The sequence below is a fragment of the Staurois parvus genome, unplaced genomic scaffold (genome assembly GCF_062004578.1).
Source record: "Staurois parvus isolate SC_StPar_1 unplaced genomic scaffold, SC_StPar_1.0 ptg000454l, whole genome shotgun sequence".
Taxonomy (NCBI): domain Eukaryota; kingdom Metazoa; phylum Chordata; class Amphibia; order Anura; family Ranidae; genus Staurois; species Staurois parvus.
In genome coordinates, this window is record NW_028318250.1 from 3,932,210 (window position 1) to 3,953,228 (window position 21,019).

Here is a 21,019-nt window from a genome sequence, read left to right on the forward strand (position 1 = left end):
TGCAAACAAAAGCACACACATAGGCATTGCAATTGTTCCCACTCCAAGCTGAAAACTAGCACAGCCCAGCAACAGAGCTGCCTTCTGTTCACACTGCAGACAGCTCATGTTTGGCCTGCACCACTGCAGGGAATGCCGGGGGAGTGTGTCAGAATATCTCATATTATCTCTGAATTTTTACTTTGTAACCTATCTTCAACACAAAATGTCATCACTGTGTTACCTTTCTAGACGTAGTATTTTAGTATTAGCGTACATGGTTCGAAATCCTTAAGTATTAGCAGTTGCACCTGTTGATGCCTCCCCTCGTAGAGCAATGGTAGACATCTGACATTTCTTTTGTGAATGCATTATGCTGGATGCAGAGATGGAGTTAGCTAGTGGTATTCATTTAGAGGAATCCGTAAAGGACTTGGAGCTTTAGCCTGCATGCATCCCTAACACATTTCCAACGACGGACTGAAAATGCAGTTTGGTCCCCATAGCCACTCCTCCTGCTAAAAGCACACTGCATTATCCCATCCTCCCAACTCTAAGGCAAGATGGACATTGTGAGGAAGGTCATTTTAGATTTTTGGAATTCTAGCATGATGTAGTCAGTGTGGTAGAATCAGATTTTTGCTCCTTTTCATCTCGTACTGATCATCTCAACTGAAAAAAAAAAAAAAAAAAAGAATTAGAAGACCCAATGTGACAGCATGTATGCAGCACATATGTAAACCTGCAGACCCACACCCCCATCTTGGTAATAAGAAGCCGGAGCTGGACACAATGAACACCATCTGCATCCTTCACCCTCAAGGTTCAGATCACTGAATGGACCAGACGACCTTTGTTGTACATTTATCATCAACCACTTCACTGACTGCTGGGGGGATCTTTATAAAGGTATGTATTTCCTATATAAACCACCTGTCTCTCTACATTTCTATTCAAGAACAGCGTAAATGTATCTTTTGTCTTCATTTATGGGTTGGAAGTGGATCTTTATCATTTTAATGTTTGTTAAGAGAAAATGTATGGCTTATGATGCAAATGAATATTTACATATAATAAATAACAGCATTTTTTTCTAAGAGGCACATAACCAAAAGGGACTAAAGAGCAGATTGAATTAAAGTTTAAAGTTAACCTTGGACTGACCAACAGGGCACCTCAGGACCCCAGCAATCCTAGAACATGTTATATGCAAATACAGATTATCATCTAAGTTTCTGTTTAAGTAAAGCTGTCCTTATGTTAAATGCTGCCTGTATCTTTGTGAATTCCCTGGGAGCCCCAAAACTCTCCCCGCAAAGCTCTATATTATGCAAAATTTGACTTATGACAACCTCAGACCTGCCACTTCATGTTCTAACCTATTGGTAAGCGAAGCCCCCCATCACAGCGAGAGACTATTAGTGTAGCCTGGAGGGGAGGGCAGGGGAAGGGGTCTTTAGCCTGACTTCGACTGGTATTAAACACAAAAGCAAACATTGATTATATTGCAGCTTACCATTTTGTAGATGTGATTGCTGCATTCATTTTCTTTTTAAGCTTGTCTTCATCTATTTTCACATTGTGATCTTGCCAGTAAGTCTGTTGTTTTTCAAAGGGACAAGCTCTCCAGCAGAATGTATCAGTTGCAAAAGTTGAGACAAACTATTTACCACTGACAGGGTTGCTTACAATGATTGGCTTTTATTTATTTATGGGAAACCTTTATCCTAAAAGGAGAAAAAAAACTGTTGCTGCATCTACAGTACTAGCTGAAGTATGGGTTTGCTAGTGTATTTAAATCTGCTAGTACATCCAACACTCCTCTCCCCCCAGACTGACACTGCTGCTGTTCAAAGGTGCCCCTGTGCGTCTTCATTCAGAGTGGGGGCACTCTAATACAGGAGGTGTGTTACTGGCCAGATCAACAGAGGGAAAATGTATGGCTTATGATGCAAATGAATATTTACATATAATAAATAACAGCATTTTTTTTTCAAAGAGGTGCGTAACCAAAAGGGACTAAAGAGCAGATTGAATTAAAGTTAACCTTGGACTGACCAACAGGGCACTTTAGGACCCCAGCAATCCTAGAACATGTTATATGCAAATACAGATTTACATCTAAGTTTCTGTTTAAGTAAAGCTGTCCTTGTGTTAAATGCTGCCTGTATCTTTGTGAATTCCCTGGGAGACCCAGAACTCTCCCCACAAAGCTCTCTATTATGCAAAACTTGACTTAGGACAACCTCAGACCTGCCACGTCATGATCTAGCCTATTGGTAAGCGAAGCCCCCCATCACAGCGAGAGACTATTAGTGTAGCCTGGAGGGGAGGGCAGGGGAAGGGGTCTTTAGCCTGACTTCAACTGGTATTAAACCCAAAAGCAAACATTGATTATATTGCAGCTTACCATTTTGTAGATGTGATTGCTGCATTCATTTTCTTTTTAAGCTTGTCTTCATCTATTTTCACCTTGTGATCTGGCCAGTAAGTCTGTTGTTTTTCAAAGGGACAAGCTCTCCAGCAGAATGTATCAGTTGCAAAAGTTGAGACAAACCATTTACCACTGACAGGGGTGCTTACAATGATTGGCTTTTATTTATTTATGGGAAACCTTTATCCTAAAAGGGACAAAAACAGTTGCTGTATCTAAAGTATTAGATGAAGTATGGCTTTGCTAGTGTATTTACATCTGCTAGTATATCTAACACTCCCCACCCCCCAGACTGACACTGCTGCTGTTCAAAGGTGCCCCTGTGCTCCTCCATTCAGAGTGGGGGCACTCTAATACAGGAGGTGTGTTACTGGCCAGATCAACAGAGGGAAAATTGCCTAAAAAAGAAAACCAATGCAGCCACCACACGATAGTGGACCCCAGCACTCATGGAGATTCACTTGCCTCAAGGTGCCGGAATTTCATTCACAATATCTGTTTAGTTCATTCACACCACATCCATTTGGCTGTGTTTTTCTGCACCCTACTGCACCGGTGTGTCTGAATGGGGCACACAGAAAACAAAGTAAAGACAGATTTACTTATTGTATACCCACTGCATCCCACAGTGCAATGCAGATGCATCTTAACAGGTACCCAGGGGGCTTGCAATCCATCGTAGGATGCATGCAACTTAAAATCAAGGTGGCATTTGTACACAGCATGTGCTCTAGTTCATGTTTAGAGGTATCTGATTCCTTAGAGATACATTTAGGTGAACCTTATATGTTACAGTTCATTGCATGATAATGTACTGTCAGTTAAGAGTGACAGGTTCACTTTATGTTAGTTATTGCAGAGTATATAGCTGCTTTAGCTGTTTGTGATAGCTATAGTATTTATAGGATAATATAGTAGGATTATTTCATAAAAGCAAAACATATGCATTACAGGAAAAAGAACTAAGATACTTGCGCGCTACCACTAAATTTGAATATTTATTTTATTGAGTATTATAAAGTAAAAGAGCTGCCTACACTGTATGTATCCCTACATCCATTCAATTGTTCATTTCATATACATTGCCTTGAAAAAGTATTCATACCCCTTGAAATTTTCCATATTTTGTCATGTTACAACCAAAAACATAAATGTATTTTACTGGGGTTTTATGTGATAGACCAACACAAAGTGGCACATAATTGTAAAGTGGAAGGAAAATTATAAATGGTTTTCAAATTTTTTTACAAATAAATATCTGAAAAGTGTGGGGTGCATTCGTATTCAGCCCCCTTTACACTGATACCTAACTAAAATCTAGTGTAACCAATTGCCTTCAGAAGCCACCTAATTTTACATAGTTATATAGTTAGTCTGACTGAAAAAAGACAAAAGTCCATCCAGTTCAACCATTAGAAAAAAAAAATTATAATCCTATACCCACAGTTGATCCAGAGGAAGGGAAAAAAACACAGCAAAGCATAATCTAATTTGCTCCTGCAGGGAAAAAAATTCCTTCCTGATCCCACAAGAGGCAATCGGATATTCCCTGGATCAACTTTACCTATAAATGTTAGTATCCAGTTATATTCTGTGTATCTAAGAAACAATCCAGGCCTTTTTTAAAGCAATCCACTGAGCTGGCCAGAACCAACTCTTGAGGGAGTTAATTCCACATTTTCACAGCTCTCACTGTAAAGAAACCTTTCTGTGTTTGGAGATTAAATTTCTTTTCCTCCAGACATAAAGATTGCCCCCTTCTCCTCTGTGATGACCTCAGGGTGAATAACTCTACACCGAGTTCACTATATGAGCCACTGATGTATTTATACATGTTGATCATATCCCCCCTTAATCTCCTCTTCTCAAGAGAGAATAAATTTAGTAATTAGTAAATAAAGTTCACCTGTGTGTAATTTAATCTCAGTATAGATACAGCTGTTCTGTGAAGCCCTCAGAGGTTTGTTAGAGAACATTAGTGAACAAACAGCATCATGGAGGCCAAGGAACACACCAGAGAAGTCAGGGATCAAGTTGTGGAGCAGTTTAAAGCAGGGATAAGTTGTAATAAAATATCCCTAGCTTTGAACATCTCACGGAGCACTGTTCAATCCATCATCTGAAAATAGAAAGAGTATGACACAACTGCAAACCTACCAAGACATGGCCGTCCACCTAAATTGACAGGCTGGGCAAGGAGAGCATTAAGCAGAGAAGCAGCCAAGAGGCCCATGGTAATTCTGGAGGAGCTGCAGAGATCCACAGCTCAGGTGGGAGAATCTGTCCACAGGACAACTATTAGTTGTGCACTCCACAAATCTGGAAGAGTGGCAAGAAGAAAGCCATTGTTGAAAAAAAGCCTGCAAGAAGTCATGTTTGCAGTTTGTGGGAAACTTTGTGGGGGACATAGCAAATGTGGAAGAAGGTGCTCTTGTCAATATGACCAAAATTTAATTTTTTGGCCTAAAAGCAAAACGCTATGTGTGGCAGAAAACTAACACTGCACATCACCCTAAACACACCATCCCCACTGTGAAACATGGTGGTGGCAGAATCATGTTGTGGGTATGCTTTTCTTCAGCCGGGACAGGGAAGCTGGTCAGAGTTGATGGGAAGATGGAGCCAAATACAGGGCAATCTTAGAAGAAAACCTGTTAGAGTTTGCAAAAGACTTGAGACTGGGGGGAGGTTCACCTTCCAGCAAGACAACGACTCTAAACATACAGCCAGAGCTACAATGAAATGGTTTAAATCAAAGCATAATCATGTGTTAGAATGGCCCAGTCAAAGTCCAGACCTAATTCCAATTGAGAATGTGTGGCAAGACTTAAAAATTGCTGTTAACGGACACTCTCCATCCAATCTGACAGAGCTTGAGCTATATTGCAAAGAAGAATGGACAAAAATGTCACTCTTTAGATGTGCAAAGCTGGTAGAGACATACCCAAAAAGACTTGCAGCTGTAGATGCAGTGAAAGGTGGTTCTACAAAGTACTGACTGAAGGGGGTTGAGTATAAATGCACACCACACTTTTCACATGTTTATTTGTAAAAAAAATTTGAAAACCATTTATCGTTTTCCTTCCACTTTACAATTATGTGAAACACACTTTGTGTTGGTCTATCACATAAAATCCCAATAAAATACATTTACGTTTTTGGTTGCAACGTGACAAAATGTGGAGAATTTCAAGAAGTATGAATACTTTTTCAAGGCACTGTATTAGTATGTGTGTATTAGTTTTATCTGCATAGGGTAAGTGGTATATCTTGTGTATATTAATAAATTTGATTAAACATTTCATGCTTTCATGTGTATTTCAAGCACAATGGTTGATAGTTTTTATATATTTATTGTAATTTATTAATATACACAAGAAATACCATTTATCATATAGAGATAAAACTGAGCGCCACACTAATATATGAAATTAACGAAAAAAACATATGCATTACTTTTGCTATCCTGCATTCTTACCTTTTTAATGATCAAATATGGAACTTACTTGAACACTTATTTCTAGTTATAAAGCTTTTGTATAACTTTTATACAGACTTTTAGGTAAATGATTGTATAGGTTTTCTATTTGTGTGTCTATGTTTTTTTTCTGTTGACTGAATTCAATGGACTTGTGTCTTTTTTTCAACCAGACTTATTATGTAACTATGTATCTTTAAAACAGAAAAATAAAAAAAATAAGGGGTATACTTTAATATTCTATGGGAACTGTCCTGAGTGATGGGCTGAGTTAGTTTCTGGCTTCTTCTAATTCTTGGATACTCCAACATATCTTCAGGAGGTCTACCTGTCATAATTCCTGACTTTGTCCCTATCCACCTGAAAGATTTAGGTATTCGCCCACCCTTATTGTGTTTCAGCATCTTCTGTTGGATTGTCTATAACCCGGGTGCCCAACCTGCAGCCACTGGGCCCTTTAAGATAGTAGTCTGTGTTTTGGTGTTTATTCAACCCAAAGGATAACGCCCCCCCCATAATAGCCACAGGAAGTGTGCAAACCCAAGGACCAATATCTCACTAAGAGAGTCCAAGAGAATAAATTCACAGGTAACTGAGTTGTTCTAAAGTCTATATGCTTTTTTTTTTTACCTTAGTTCATTTTCTGCATTAAGGTAAACAACACCCCACTAACTGTCCCTTCCCCATCTCTAAACACATACCTTATTTCGTTCACTGATCCAGCACTGTTCCTGCTCTAGCACCACTCCTTTCACTTCCTGGATTCACAGGAGACTCTGAGATGTGCAGGGGCCATAGGCTCATGTTGCTGTCAGTCAAACTCATTGGAGTAGAGAGCAGGGGCATGGCTTGCTGGTGCTGTGTGTGTTTATGGATGCAGACAGCCTGGCTCAGGAGCACGCATGGGTGCCCCCTTAGTAGCCAGCTTGCTAAAGCTGGATTCACATTTGAGTGATTTGGAGCTTGGAGCTCAAAAATGCTCAAACCTAAAAAATCAATTGTTCTCTAGGGAACCTGTTTGCAAGACCAGGTGTGAACAAGCACCATAGAGAACAATTGATTTTTTTAAAGTTTGAGCATTTTTGGAGTTTCAAGCTTCAAGCTAAAAAACACTCAAGTGTGAATCCAGCCTAAGGGGACAATCAAAGGAACAAGGAACAGACAGCACTGGTGGGGGACTGCGAAAGAGGAGCTAGGTGATATTGTTGCACAGAGCAAGTAAGTTTAAGATCTTTTTTTACTTTAAGGCAAAAAAGTAACCATTAGTATTACTTGAACTCTTTCACATTACCAAAAACACTGTTCAGGAGAACAGGTTGAAGTCCTTCTGAATGTCGTGGCCCAGGTGTTCAGATATACAATCCTAAAAGTGGTAAGAGACTATTTTGCACCAGGGTTTGTATACACAGGCAGTTGGTTTTGTCATAAATGTTTTCCCAATACAAATTGATGGGAAAGCAGTTCAAAGCAGCTTGAAGGTTAGCAGATACTCTAAACATAAATATCAAACTCATTCTGAATATACTTTTATTATGTAGTGTAAATACAGGAAAGAAATAATATTTAAATACTACTTTATTTGAATGAAAATTGATGGACAATTTTGGAAGAGTTGTCCACACTCTATTCTTCCATTCTTCATTGTGCATATAGTGCAATACTGGTGAAACAAAACTGAGCTACTGTAATCTCAGAATAGAGAATCTAACAAATAATTTACACGTGGTTTACTGAAATATCTATTTTCATGAGAAGTATGAGTAATTGGAACTGTAATGCTGCATCTGGATTCAGCAGTAATATATACAGAATCTATAAGAGAAGCATGAAACCACCCTGTGGCATTGTATTATGTATGAAATCATTAACTACCATTTGATTCCAGCATCCACAAAAAAACTGAAATAAAATGTATGGGTGGAGTTGATCTCTAATTGGGAATAATCAAAGGTAAATAACATAGGAGTGCGGCGCTTAAAATAACTGTAACAAATGAAAATAAAAGTCCAATTAATATATAATGAGGATGAAATAATCCCCTTTTCATAGGGACATCAATAACGTCATATATACTTCAATCTGGTCAAGGAGATGTAAGGGATCACCATCACCAACACCCAAAAACTTACCAGACAAAAAATGGCCCCCAAATATGGACAGGTCAAAATGCGCAATGCAAATTCCAAAGAGAGTGGCGTGGACCTGGATATATATTGACTCCGAAGGAACAAAACTGGACCCCAGTTGTGAAAGGATAAACACCCATAAAGCTGATTCCAAAAAACAAGCCGTATTCAGGACACTGATATCAACCCAAACTTGAACTCCAGAAATTCGATTGGAAAATGAACCTATAAAAAATTAATTCTCCACATAGCGGACAATTCCATTCCTTTATTCCTTTAAAGCCAGGCAAGCCAGTATTTCCCTTTGGTCCTCTTGGTCCTTGTTGTCCAGTTTGGAACAGGATATCAGAAGTGTTTAGTAGCCCATCTGTGTCATTTAGAAATAGCTCACAGGGGTACCATCTGACCCTCCCTGGTTATCTGGTCAGTGAAAACAACAATTGTTCCGCTGTATAGGGAGAAACACAATCAATAGAATTTTTAGGGTGTTGATGACAGTGGATCCCTTGTATCTCCTTCGCCAGATTGAAGTATGTATGGCGTTATTGATGGTCCGATGAAGAGGGCTTATTTCATCCTATGGACTTTTATTTCCATTTGTTACAGTTATTTTAAGCCCTGCACTCCTATGTTATTTATGCTTTATGTATTGTTGCCTGCAATGCTGAGATGGCTGCTTATCCTTTTTTATTGATTTATTATATATTATAGCGCAGAATTGTTTAAATATTTTTTTTGTAATAATCAAAGGTAGTAGCATGGTAGTCAGATTGTCACGTAATCCTCAAACATTTTAGGGGTCATTGCAGGTGAACTAGCAGTAATTTATAGTTGATCTCAAAAACTTTACAATGAATTTCAAGTATCGTCACTCTTGTGCACATTGATTTGACAACAAAATTTTCATTCCTGTATTGTGACCATTGCTGTGGTGTTAGCATGTGGACAACTTCACTTGCCATTTCATTATGTTGCTCCAGTGTCAATTATATATACATAGCTTCTGGCTGTCAGCCACAATATGAATTTATCCTTCAAAAGACACACATAGATGATCTGCCTACAGTCAGCAACCAGTATTATATGTATGCATAAACCAAATATACAAAGATGCAAAACTACCACGTAGTAAACCCTCTGCATCTTCCAAGAGAATATGGGCATCATCACAAAATCTAGGAAATGCCATCATCGTAAAATTATCCACACTTTCATTGTGCAAGCTATCTGGACATTTAGAGAATCATAGCTTTTTCTGTTCTGGTAGGTGTGCTCTTGAAGTCAGTGGAATACTGGTGTAAATAACTACCCCCAAGACGTTGTTGTATTTTTCATGAAACCAGGTGGTAAAATGGCATAGCGATGAATAGAAAGATGGATGAATAATTATGCCACACTGGATCATTTGTCTTTGACTTTAATGATTATGCCCAGATTTGATGCTGTCTTTTTTAGTGTAATTCAATGAAGATAGTCAAATTGGTACTACTTTTTTACTACTTTTTACAAAGGAAAAACAGGAGCTATTGTGGATTCTCATTTATTTATTGCCAGAGATACAGTGCACCTAAGGCTCCCATTTTAATATTTTTATATAGGATCCACTGCTCTACTTTCCTTGGAGGGGCTACATGGATCTACTGGCAGAACACATGTCATCAAAGACAGATTGTATATAAGGCACCCCCTTGTGATCCCAGTGTGCATGAGATTGACTGATGTATCTAGGCTTTTGTGAAGAATGTTGGGCAATCAGTCATTTTCATTTACAAGGCATTTTAAAAATTAAAATTTTTCTGACTGAGAATTTAAATACACTTTAAAATTTAATTACACACTTGAATATATTTTGATAGAAAAAATTTAATTTTATTCCATTTTAATATGTCTAGAGAAAAAAATCTACAAATAAAAATGCTGTTGATTTAATTACTATGTATCTGTCCTAAAAAGTGAATTCTGGGAATCTAAGGCCTCATTTACACATTTTGGTGAACTTAAATGCATGCGAAGCTAGACGCAAAATGTATTATAAGATATTTGCTATGTAAGTCAGGGGCGGACTGACCATTCAAGCACTCGGGCACTGCCCCAGGGCCCAGGGTCAGTAGGGAGCCCCATAAAATGCCCCTGGTACCTTTTATAGGCTTTTTTGGGTGTGTTTTGAGTGTGGTCAAGGACACAGGGGCCCCATGATCCCCAATTGCCCGGGGGCCCCGTGAGTTGTCAGTCCACCCCTGATGTAAGTCAATGGCCCTTTTTTAATCTACATCTTCTTTATTCAGTCCCAGTGTCAGGCTAGGTTCACTCCTATGCTTCTAGCCTCTTGTGTTTTGGAGAGTTTTTGAAGCACATTTTTGATGCATTGCAATGTGTTTTTTTTTCAGGTGTTTTCATGCTTCACGTTTTTTGGTTTTGGCCAACGCCAAGCTTTAAAAGTTTTTTTTTTAGTTAGTGACAGTAGAGCAAGAATGTTTGAATGCAAAAATAAGCATACATTAGCATATGCATTAAATTTATGTCCAGAAGATAGTTCCATTTTCTTTCTGTGTGATCGAGTAACTGTCCAGATCCACACACACCTATTGGGCAATGTCCTGCCATGCAATCTTCGTAGGTGTTGTTAGATGGGTCATAGAGGTAAGGTCTTGCCCTCACCAGCCAGATTAGCTCTTCTGGGTCAACCATACTATGGTTTTTTTACTTACTTGTGTGGGAGTTCACTTAAGTGTACTGCCTTACATGAATTTCAGTTCAGCCAGTGAAATAATTTTCAGGACTTGCTTTCTATTTTTATTCAAATGTAAAGTTCAAAAACTTGTGCAGAATGTTACCCTCGCAGGGGTCTTCAGCATCACAACAACAAATATAAATGTTCCAGCATCATGGCTATCCAGACTGCAAAATCCCTAAACCTCTCTTTGCACAGACTCACCACACTATCTTGTTCAGCTGCATGACTTAGGGCTCATGTACACTGCAGCTGATAAACTCATGTTTAGGAGCTGATCAGCGTTTTTTTCAGCAGCCCCTGAACTCTCTCTAAGGTTTTCCTATGTGTCCATGTACACTAAGTCGTTTACAGTCGTTTACAGGCAGCTGAATTTACAGTCGTTTTTTTTTGAACGTAGAAAACTTGTGTTTAGCAGTAGATTTTATCAGCGTTTCAAAAGCAAAACGCTTGTAAACGCGGCTAACCGCTTTTATAGGCGTTTGCGTTTGAAATTTTTTTTAACTCTTCCATTTCCAGATGCTATCCAGAGTCTTTTTTCATTATGAAAAATGCATGCAAAGCGTTTTCCCGGTACTCAAATGGACCTGGCACACCATACTTTGAGGTTTTACATGAAAAAAAAAATGTCAGACACTGCTGCAATAATTTCTGCACAGAAATGAGCTGGAACACATCCAAACACCACAAAAAAAAAACAACTAATCTCAACAAATACTGCTCTCTCTGCTTTTGCTCTCTCTATTTCTCTCAAAATATCTGACATAGTTAATTTTTTACTGTTTATCAGTGCATTCTGTGCATTTTAGAAGGTCTCCTGAGGTTATCTTAAAAAAATGCTTCTAAACACAAACTCTCATAAACACGCATAAACGTGGTATGCAAACGCGGCTAAACAGACATTTTTTAACCTACGTTTTCCAGCAGTCAGTTTCCATCGTTCAGAAGTGTCCCGTGTACATGGGACCAAACTGCCCAACTTGGGCTGCCCATGCTCCTGCCTAATTACAGTCTTTTAATACCTTTCTCAGGCTTTGGCTTGGTCAGATCACCTCTCCTTAAGGCTTCATTCACACTTGAACGTTTTGTAGCTTGAAGCTCCAAAAAAGTTGAAATTTAAAAAATCAATTTTGGAGCTTCAAACTACAAAACGCTCAAGTGTGAATGCAGCCTAAGGCCAGAGCACGCTCTTCCAGTAACTGATCACACATCAAACAACTGTTTGTGCAGCAGCTTATATCCAGGGAGAAAGCCCTGAACCATAGCCAGTCCCTGTGCTAAAAAGGCTGTGCATACATACACCATGAAGATGTTGGTTTCCAGTAAAATGTGGACCCAATGCAGATGTTACCGATCTTGGAGAAAACTGAAAAACCTTGTGTCGCAAACGTGCGCAGCACACAGTGAAGGACGCAGACTCCATTTTGTTAAGAGTATCCATTTTCTCCCCTCACTCCCTCCCGCTCCCTCTCTGAGAGGAGACATTTGGCCAGCATGTGTGTGTGTGCTGGTTGTGTGTTACTGGCAGGCCAAGGCATTTCTGAGCTAGGTGCCTAGCTGTATCGGAAAGCTGTACCATCTCACACCTCGGAAGAGATAATGCAAGCTTTCTCCGGAGTTGAGAGAGATTCCAACCTCATAAAACTTAACACAGCGTAGGTGACAGAATCAGATAACCTCGGTTAAAACCATTTTTCCCCTATGTCTCATATCTTGGAATTTAAGAGACTTACATAAAAACCGAGCATATCGCCAGATGGGCTAAGAGGAGCCGAACATTTTGGTGGGTCACTTGCCTTGTCTAGGACACACAGGAAAGCAGAAAAATAGATCTCACGGACCGTTCAGTGTACACTTTCATAATTCATATCTAAACAATCCTCAGACTTGTCTGCATAATAATCTACTCGTGGGTCAAATGTCACTTGTGCAGATGAAAAGTTATGAGCCCAAATATGAACTAGACGAGGTTTTGGGCTCTAGTTGAGGTCGACACCCAGACCTCCACGCCTTAAATGGGTTATTGGTCCCCTGCTGGGGACTACAAAATAGGCTGTCAGACCTAACAGTGTAAGTTGAAGACGTCTCCCAATTTTAACATCAATACCACCTGGGAAGACCCCTGCTTTTTGCTCTGAAACTTGGATCTGCTAACCCAGGACTTTGGCAAATACCTTAACCCTTTCACCTCTCTCTGATATCTCTTTGCTGTGCTGTGGTTCTTTGTATATTTATATATATATCTTAGTTACATCTTTTTTCTGTAAATATTTTTATTGCGCCCGTTTGACCTTTTAGTAATAAATCTTTCTTTCTGAAAATGTTGAACTGTTTCTATAGCTCTGTATTGCAATTTACAAATCCCTGCCTCTAAAGAGAACGCTACTGTTTGTTTAAACCTCTGTATAACAGGCCTGTGTTATAACCGTGTTATGCAGTCGATTATTTCAATAATTATAGTGTTATAACTGATAACGCGAGTTTCCTCTTTCTCTGTACAAAAAGGAGGTGGTGGCAGTGTGAAGGGTTAATTGCGTAATTAACCTGACCCAGTAACAATCGCCCAGGCTGCTGGTACATCGATTGTGGCCCATTAGCTGGAAAATCGTTGTGCAGGGTGCAGCTGGGTGTGGCATTGTTACGCACGTCACATCGCGGTTTTAGATCAGCTAGTCCTTCGGTCACGAGTTTTGGTGAGAAGGTCTGGGGTCTGACGCCGCGATCGTGACACCTGGAGCCCCTCAACTTGCAAAAATGAGGACCCTGGCTGACATCTAATCCTTCTAACAGTGTGACAAGGTGAAGCACTATCACACTTGTTATGTGCAGCCTGTAGAGTAGATGTTGCTTGGAGATGTCTTGCTGTCATGCTACAAAATATGTCAAAAAGGCATGTAAATGCTTTGTGCTTCAATTGAGGTCTATGGACTTCCAAAATTGCATTGCCGAAAAGCGCATAGGTGTGAACAGGTCCCTTAGAACAGAATAAGAAATGTAGTGCAGTGTTGTGCTTCAGCAAATGCGCAACAAATTGCACAGGTGTGAACATAGCCTAATTGGTTAAAATGACATGCATTTAAAAGCACAACAAAATCAAAAAAGAGAGTAGGACCTAAAGTTAAATAAGACAACGCATTTCTTTTTAACATACACATTTGTGCATTAATTTAGACATTTCTGCCGCTCAACTAACGGATGCACTTTTGCTGGTTTTATGTAAATGCTTTGTTGCTATGGAGATAAGCAGTCTTTTTTCTTAGTGCTTGGGAAATAAATGCTTTGGAGAATGTTCACCAATACTGTCAGCCCTCAATTTTCTAATTAACGGATAAATAAAGGGATGTGTACAACATTTCTTGTTTGATTCATAGATGACTTGGTTTGAAATCTGCTTATTAAGAAGTAGAGACAGGAGGGCAGTGTTGCTTCAGTGATTTCTCCAATGCTTATAAATGTAATTAGCTTTGTTATCCTATAATGGCTTTCACAATTGCTTTATGCAGTCTGTGACCCTTTAAATACTGGAGCCACACAGGAGATACCAGTTACGAATATAGGAAGTAATGACAGTATTGCAGAAATTGCTGACCAATTTATTTAGGCAAAAGTGGGCTTCGCATTTAGTGTGTGTATCCTACAGTATATATTATAACTGTGTACTGCTTCTGAAAACTCCTACTCTGTATTTGAACATGAATATCTTCTCTTTGCCTGTACGTTCCTGTAATACTGATTTAAGATTGATAATGTCATTGTCTATAGCAGTGGTCTCCAAACTGTGGCCCTGGGGTCAGATGTTGCCCTTGCTTGCTTTTATCCCACCCTTGGGGCACTATTCCATCCACTGACTCCAACAATGAGACATCATTCCTGCCACTGACATCAACAACGGTGCACAAATCCTCCCATTTACATGGATGATAGTATACAATTCCGCAAAATATCACCAACAATGGGGCACTATTCCTCCCAATGACATCAACGATGTGGCACTATATCTTTTGCTGACACCTACAATGGGGCACAATTCCTTCCACTGACACCAGCAGTTGGGCACTATTTATTTCACTGACACCTACAGTAGAACACAATTCCTCTCACTGACACCAGTGCTGGGATACAATTCCATTGCATAAACCATGGGACACCATTCCTGCAATTAACACCAGTGGTGGGGCACTGTTCCTCCCACTGACACCAATGATAAGTAATTTTTCCACCCACTGATGCCACTGATAGGGCACAATTCCTCCCACTAACACCAGCAATGGGCCACAATTACTCCTACTGACACCAACGATGGGGTACGATCCTCCCCTAATTCCAAAGATTGAGCGTTGTTTACTCCTAGTGAAGCCAGGACAATTATTGACACCTGGTCAATAAGATCCTCAAACTTTTTCTGCATGAGGCAGCACAGACTTTTTGCACAGGACATTGCAGTAGGGCATGGGTAAAGAGAAACTATAATGGGTTGTGGTTAACTGTATATTTAGTGTTTTGTTATATACAGTTGCAAGAAAAAGTATGTGAACCCCTTGGGATTACGTGGAGTTTTGCATGAATTGGGCATAAAATGTGCTCTGAACGTCATCTAAGTCACAATAGAAGAACACAGTCTGCTGAATATAATACTACACAAACATTAGATGTTGGCATGGTTTAATTGCACATAACATGTAAACATTCACAGTGCAGGGAGGAAAAAGTATGTGAACCTTTGGACTTAATAACTGGTTGACCCTCCTTTGGCAGCAATAACCTCAACCAAACGTTTCCTGTAGTTGCAAATCAGACCTGCACAATGATTTGGAATAAATTTGGACCACTCCTCTTCACAAAACTGTTTCAGTGTAGCAATATTCTTGGGATGTCTGGTGTGAATCGCTCTCTTAAGGTCATGCCACAGCATTTCAATCGGGTTGAGGTCAGGACTCTGACTGGGCCACTCCAGAAGGCGTATTCTGTGCTGTTGCAGCCATTGTTTTGTTGAATTACTTGTATGCTTTGGGTCATTGTCCTGTTGCATCACCCATCCTCTGTGGAGCTTCAGTTGGGGGACAGATGGTCATACGTTTTCCTGCAAAATGTCTTGATAAACTCTGGAATTCATTTTCCCATCAATGACAACAATCCGTCCAGGCCCTGAGGCAGCAAAGCAGCCCCAAACCATGATGCTCCCTCCGCCATGTTTTACAGTGGGGATGAGGTTTTGATGTTGGTGTGCTGTGCCTTTTTTTCTCCACACATAGTGTTGTGTGTTCTTCCCAAACAACTCAATCTTGGTTTCATCTGTCCACAGTATATTTTGCCAGTAGTGCTGTGGAATATCCAGGTGCTCTTGCAAACTTCAAACGTGCTGCAATATTCTTTTTGGACAGCAATGGCTTCCTCCGTGGTGTCCTCCCATGTACTCCATTCTTGTTTAATGTTTTCCTTATTGTAGATGTGTCAACAAAAATGTTAGCATGTGCCAGAGATTTCTGTAGGTCTTTAGCTGACACTCTGGGATTCTTCTTTACCTCATTCAGCATTCTGCACTGTGCTCTTAGAATCATTTTTACAGAACGACCACGACTAGGGAGAGTAGCAACAGTGCTAAACTTTCTTCATTTGTAGACAGTTTGTCTTACCGTGGACACATGAACATCAAGGCTTTTGGAGATACTTTTTGTAACCCTTTCCAGCTTCATGCAAGTCAACAATTCTTGATCGTAGGTCTTCTGAGGGCTCTTTTCTGCGAGGCATGGTTCACATCAGACAGTGCTTCTTGAAACCAGTAAACCCAAAACAGGTGTGTGTTTTTTAAGGGCAGGACAGCTGTCAGCAATACATCCAATATCATCACACTGATTGGAGTCAAGGTTGGCTCACTCCTGGCTCCAATTAGCTCTGGGAGAAGTCATTAAGCTAGGGCCTCACATACTTTTTCCTCCTTGCACTGTGAATGTTTACATGTTATGTGCAATTAAACCATGGCAACATCTAATGTTTGTGTAGTATTATGTTCAGCAGACTGTGTTCTTCTATTGTTGTGACTTAGATGATGTTCAGAGCACATTTTATGCCCAATTCATGCAAAACTCCACGTAATCCCAAGGGGTTCACATACTTTTTCTTGCAACTGTATATGCAGAGTTTGTATATCATTTTTTCATTACTCATATAAAATTTGTATGCCACAAATATACAATTAACAGAGTGCTTCATTACAGTTTATTTGCAGAGGATGCTTGGCTTTCTAAGTAGAAAGCCCAGCATTATCTGCTCACATTTTTGACTCTCCGTGACTGAGAATGTATGGCCTCATACACACTGGATATTTAGTCTCCGTGCATGGGACTGTGGCTGAAGAGCACAAGTGCACTATCTAACCACACTCTTTGGGAGTCTGACAGCTGCTGTGACAAGTCAGGGCTGGGCAGAGCACTCAGCAGTACATCCATTTAGGGCAGTATATGCCCAGGGATGAATGCCTGGAAAGACTGCTTGTGTTCTGAGCACTCGTCCCTAGGCGCATAATGCCCTAAACAAACATACTGCTCTACTGGATGGTGCATCTGTGCCCTCCAGCTACAGCTAAACACCAGAGCCTTGTGCACTGGAGCTAAATGTCCAATGGCATGAGGCCTATATGACTTTGTTTAATCACTTCCTCTCTGCCATATAGCAGAAGTACTGCTACAGTGCAGCAAGGCTGCACAAAATCACGTATATATGCACGATTTTGTATTTCTGGGTAGGATCATTGGCGGCTGCAGTTGTCCATCACTGGGTCTCGGCTGGAGATTCCCCACCAGCACCCAGTGATTGCCTGTCAGCCCCAGCACCCAGTAATTGCTTGTCAGCCCCAGCACCCAGTGATTGCCTGTCAGCCCCAGCACCCAGTGATCGCCTGTCAGCACCAGTACCCAGCGATCGCCTGTCAGCACCAGCATAGCAGAGCAATACAAAGCAGCATTCTTACATAGTAAAGCACAAACAACACACATAGTAAAACACACACAGCACACAGTTAACCATTTGATCGCCCCAGATGTTAACCCCTTCCTGCCCAGTGTCAGTGCTTTTTATTAGCACTGATCACTGTATTAGTGTTACTGGAGAAGTCAGTTGCAGTTAGTCAATTGCCCCCCAGTGTCAGAATGCCCGCCGCAATCCCACTATGAGTCTCTGATCTCCGCCAGTATAAAAGCTAGTATAAAAAAAAAATCCAGTATATATACCGCCATTTGTAGACACTGTAACTTTCATGTAAACCAATTAATTTACACGTATTGGGATTTTGTTTAGCAAAGATATGTAGCAGAGTACATTTTGGCCTAAATTTATGATGAAATTTTATTTTTTTAATTTTTTTACTAGATATGTTTTATAGCAAAAAGTCAAAAATATTGTTTTTTTTTTTCAAAATTGTTGGTCTGTTTTTGTTTATAGCACAACAAATTAATAAAATCGCAGAGGCGATCAAATACCACCAAAAGAAAGCTCCATTTGTGGGGAAAAAAGGACATAAATTTCATTTGGGTGCAGTGTTGAATGACCACGCAATTCTCAGTTAAAGTAACACAGCGCCATATCGCAAAAAATGGCCTGGTCAGGGAGAGGCGTAGATCCTCTGGAGGGCAAGTGGTTAAGCTAGAAATAGGAAATGGCCCTCCTCTTACTAATTCAGTAATGTGTGTTGTGAAAAAAGCTGACCAGAAGGAGATAAAATTACAAGTTATACATAGCATACTAGTAGAATGGTTGCAACATCTGCTGGAATAGCAAAAAAAGTTTTGTAATCCTAAATTAAAAACAAGGTATATGATATACATTCCTCTTGTTATATTCAGTGATCATTGTTATATTTCAGAGATCATGAAGAAGTTGATTGTCAATCACTTCATGATTTTCAGATCAAAGTAACAGAGTGAAGCAGTGACAGCGGAATGCAATCCAAACAGATAGTGATCATTCTGCATAAATAACCTAGTTTCTCACAGCTGTGACTGCTATGACTAACATGCTATGAGACATTGAAGACATTTTCAGGGATATTTCTGTTCATTTTTAAACCACCAGAACATAAAACAATAGTGCTATTTTCTTTAAAAGGCAGATACAACTGATATTGTAAAATATATTGTGTTGTTATTATGTGTATAACATTCTCATTGTATTCGCCAAGGCATCCTCATACGCATAAAAATAAACTATGCTGCCACCCACCTAAACTGCATGTGGATATTTTAAATATAAACAGGTGTTTGACCTGGAAAAGAAAACAAAATCATGAAAGAATCCTCATACAATCTTCCATGATGGTCCACAGGTAACTACTGAAACATATTCATGACAATCCCATGATGTGAAGCCTCTAGGGTATTGAAAAGAGGAGTCCAGAACAGGGCATATCAGACATACATTTTCTTGCTATACCCACTGCTATCATGTCTGGACCCTGACAACACCCCCCCCCCATTTATCCCCATATGGGAAGAGAAGCTGGAACTCTCCATTACAACAGCCCAAATAGATTAAGTAATAAACTTTGCCCACAGGTCATCTATTGCAAGTTGTTCACCTGCTGGTAAAGAGCCCCAAACGTGCTACCTCTTCCCTATGATCTCAAACAAGTGTTGGCTTTGTGGTGAAGGAATGTGATGAGGGTTCTCCACTTCAAATATTTTGGACTTGTACCAAACCATTGGCGTGTTGGCACATGGTGAGAACCATTTACCAAAAATTCACTGATGTCCCCATACCTTATGATCCATCCTTTTTCTTCCTTCACCACTTTGCTTGTCAACAAGTCACAGAAGCAATCACTACTCAACTGAATAATGCTGACAGAGCATATATTCCATCCTTATAATATCCACTCTGAGGGGAACCTAAGAAGCCTTCCAAGCAGCAGAGGTTCTACTGGATATAATGTAATACAAAATACATTATACTGATTGCTAACTACTCCTATTTATGTACAACATTTAATAATTCCTGTCCCCTCCTACCCCATGTCCCTCTCCTTTTTTCTTCCCCATCCCCAACCCTCTTATAAATCATCTTGACATTACGTGAACCTCACCTCCCCTCCATCACTAACTCCTGTCCCACCTATTCACACTCTGAATGTTGGTACTACCAAAATTTTTGTCCTAGTTACAGAGCTTTTTCTCTACTAAATGTAGATGTACAATCATTCTCCAAGATTCTGGTGAATAAGCTAGCCCAGTACATGCAAAGTCAGTGAAGGAGCAAAGCGAAAGGAAGTGAAGGATGTGCTGCTTGGACAAAGCACAGGTTTACTTTAAGAAATCAGACAGGCAACCCACCACTGTCCTAGCCACATCACTGTAATCTGAAAACTGAACTCAACTTCAATTTTCTATAAACAGCACAAAGGAGCCATTCCCTGGAAGTCATATATTCAGCAAAATGGTTGCCAAAAATACTAAGCTTACTTGTAAAATAAATATAATAGTATAGTACTTGTAGGTTGCAAATGATTTACTGTGGACTTTTAGGGGATTAGATGGTAGATGACAGCAAAGTCTACATGAGCAGATTGCAAAGTAGGTCAGATCTGCCCTGCAGTTTGCTCATCCCTATTAATACTACCTCTTTACAAAGATGGACATCATATCCATAGTGACTTTTTTGTTTTGCCAATACAGCTGGCCAAACACATAGGGTATCTCATCCTCTGGAAACATTCAAAAGCAATATATATTCAAATGAATATGCACATCCATTAAACATGAGCTGATCTCTAGACTACAGGTTATAATGGGGTACAGCAATGTGCCAAGTTATCTTTATTTATGCTGTATATTCTATAATCAGTAGAAATGTAAGTTACATTTTGCATGTTTCTGATGTTTTATATTTATGTATAAAAAAATGATAATCACCTAGGCTGACGCATCACTCCAATGCTGCACCTGTCTCCTGCTGTCTCTGAGCATTGAGTGATTAAACACCGCTGATCACTCAGTTTTCCTCTCTGCTCTGAGCAGAGAGCGGTGACTGTCGGTCTCTGCTCACTGGAACTCTGGGGGGTAGTGGGGGTGCTGACTCTGGCTTGCTGAGTGGCTGAGCCAGCTGCCGGTCCAGGCATCTGGGTGGATCCCAATGGAAAGTCAGGATAGATCCAGAACTTGGATTGACATCACCTGAAAGGGACTTTAGAACAACTGCACTCCTGTGATTCATAGGAGAAGCTTTGGCCATATTTCTCCTTTAATACGCAAAATCACGTAGAGTATATATACAAGATTTGGCAG

General features: G+C 39.9%; 1 protein-coding gene across 1 annotated transcript in view; it reads left to right on the top strand.

The window, feature by feature from the left end:
• The first annotated feature begins 328 nt into the window (after window positions 1-328).
• MANEAL (mannosidase endo-alpha like) overlaps window positions 329-21,019 on the top strand; it is a 47,036-nt gene continuing 26,345 nt past the window's right edge. The window contains exon 1 of the mRNA XM_089688787.1: window positions 329-888. The gene's annotated coding sequence lies outside the window, so the exon portion shown is untranslated. The remainder of the gene's footprint in view (window positions 889-21,019) is intronic.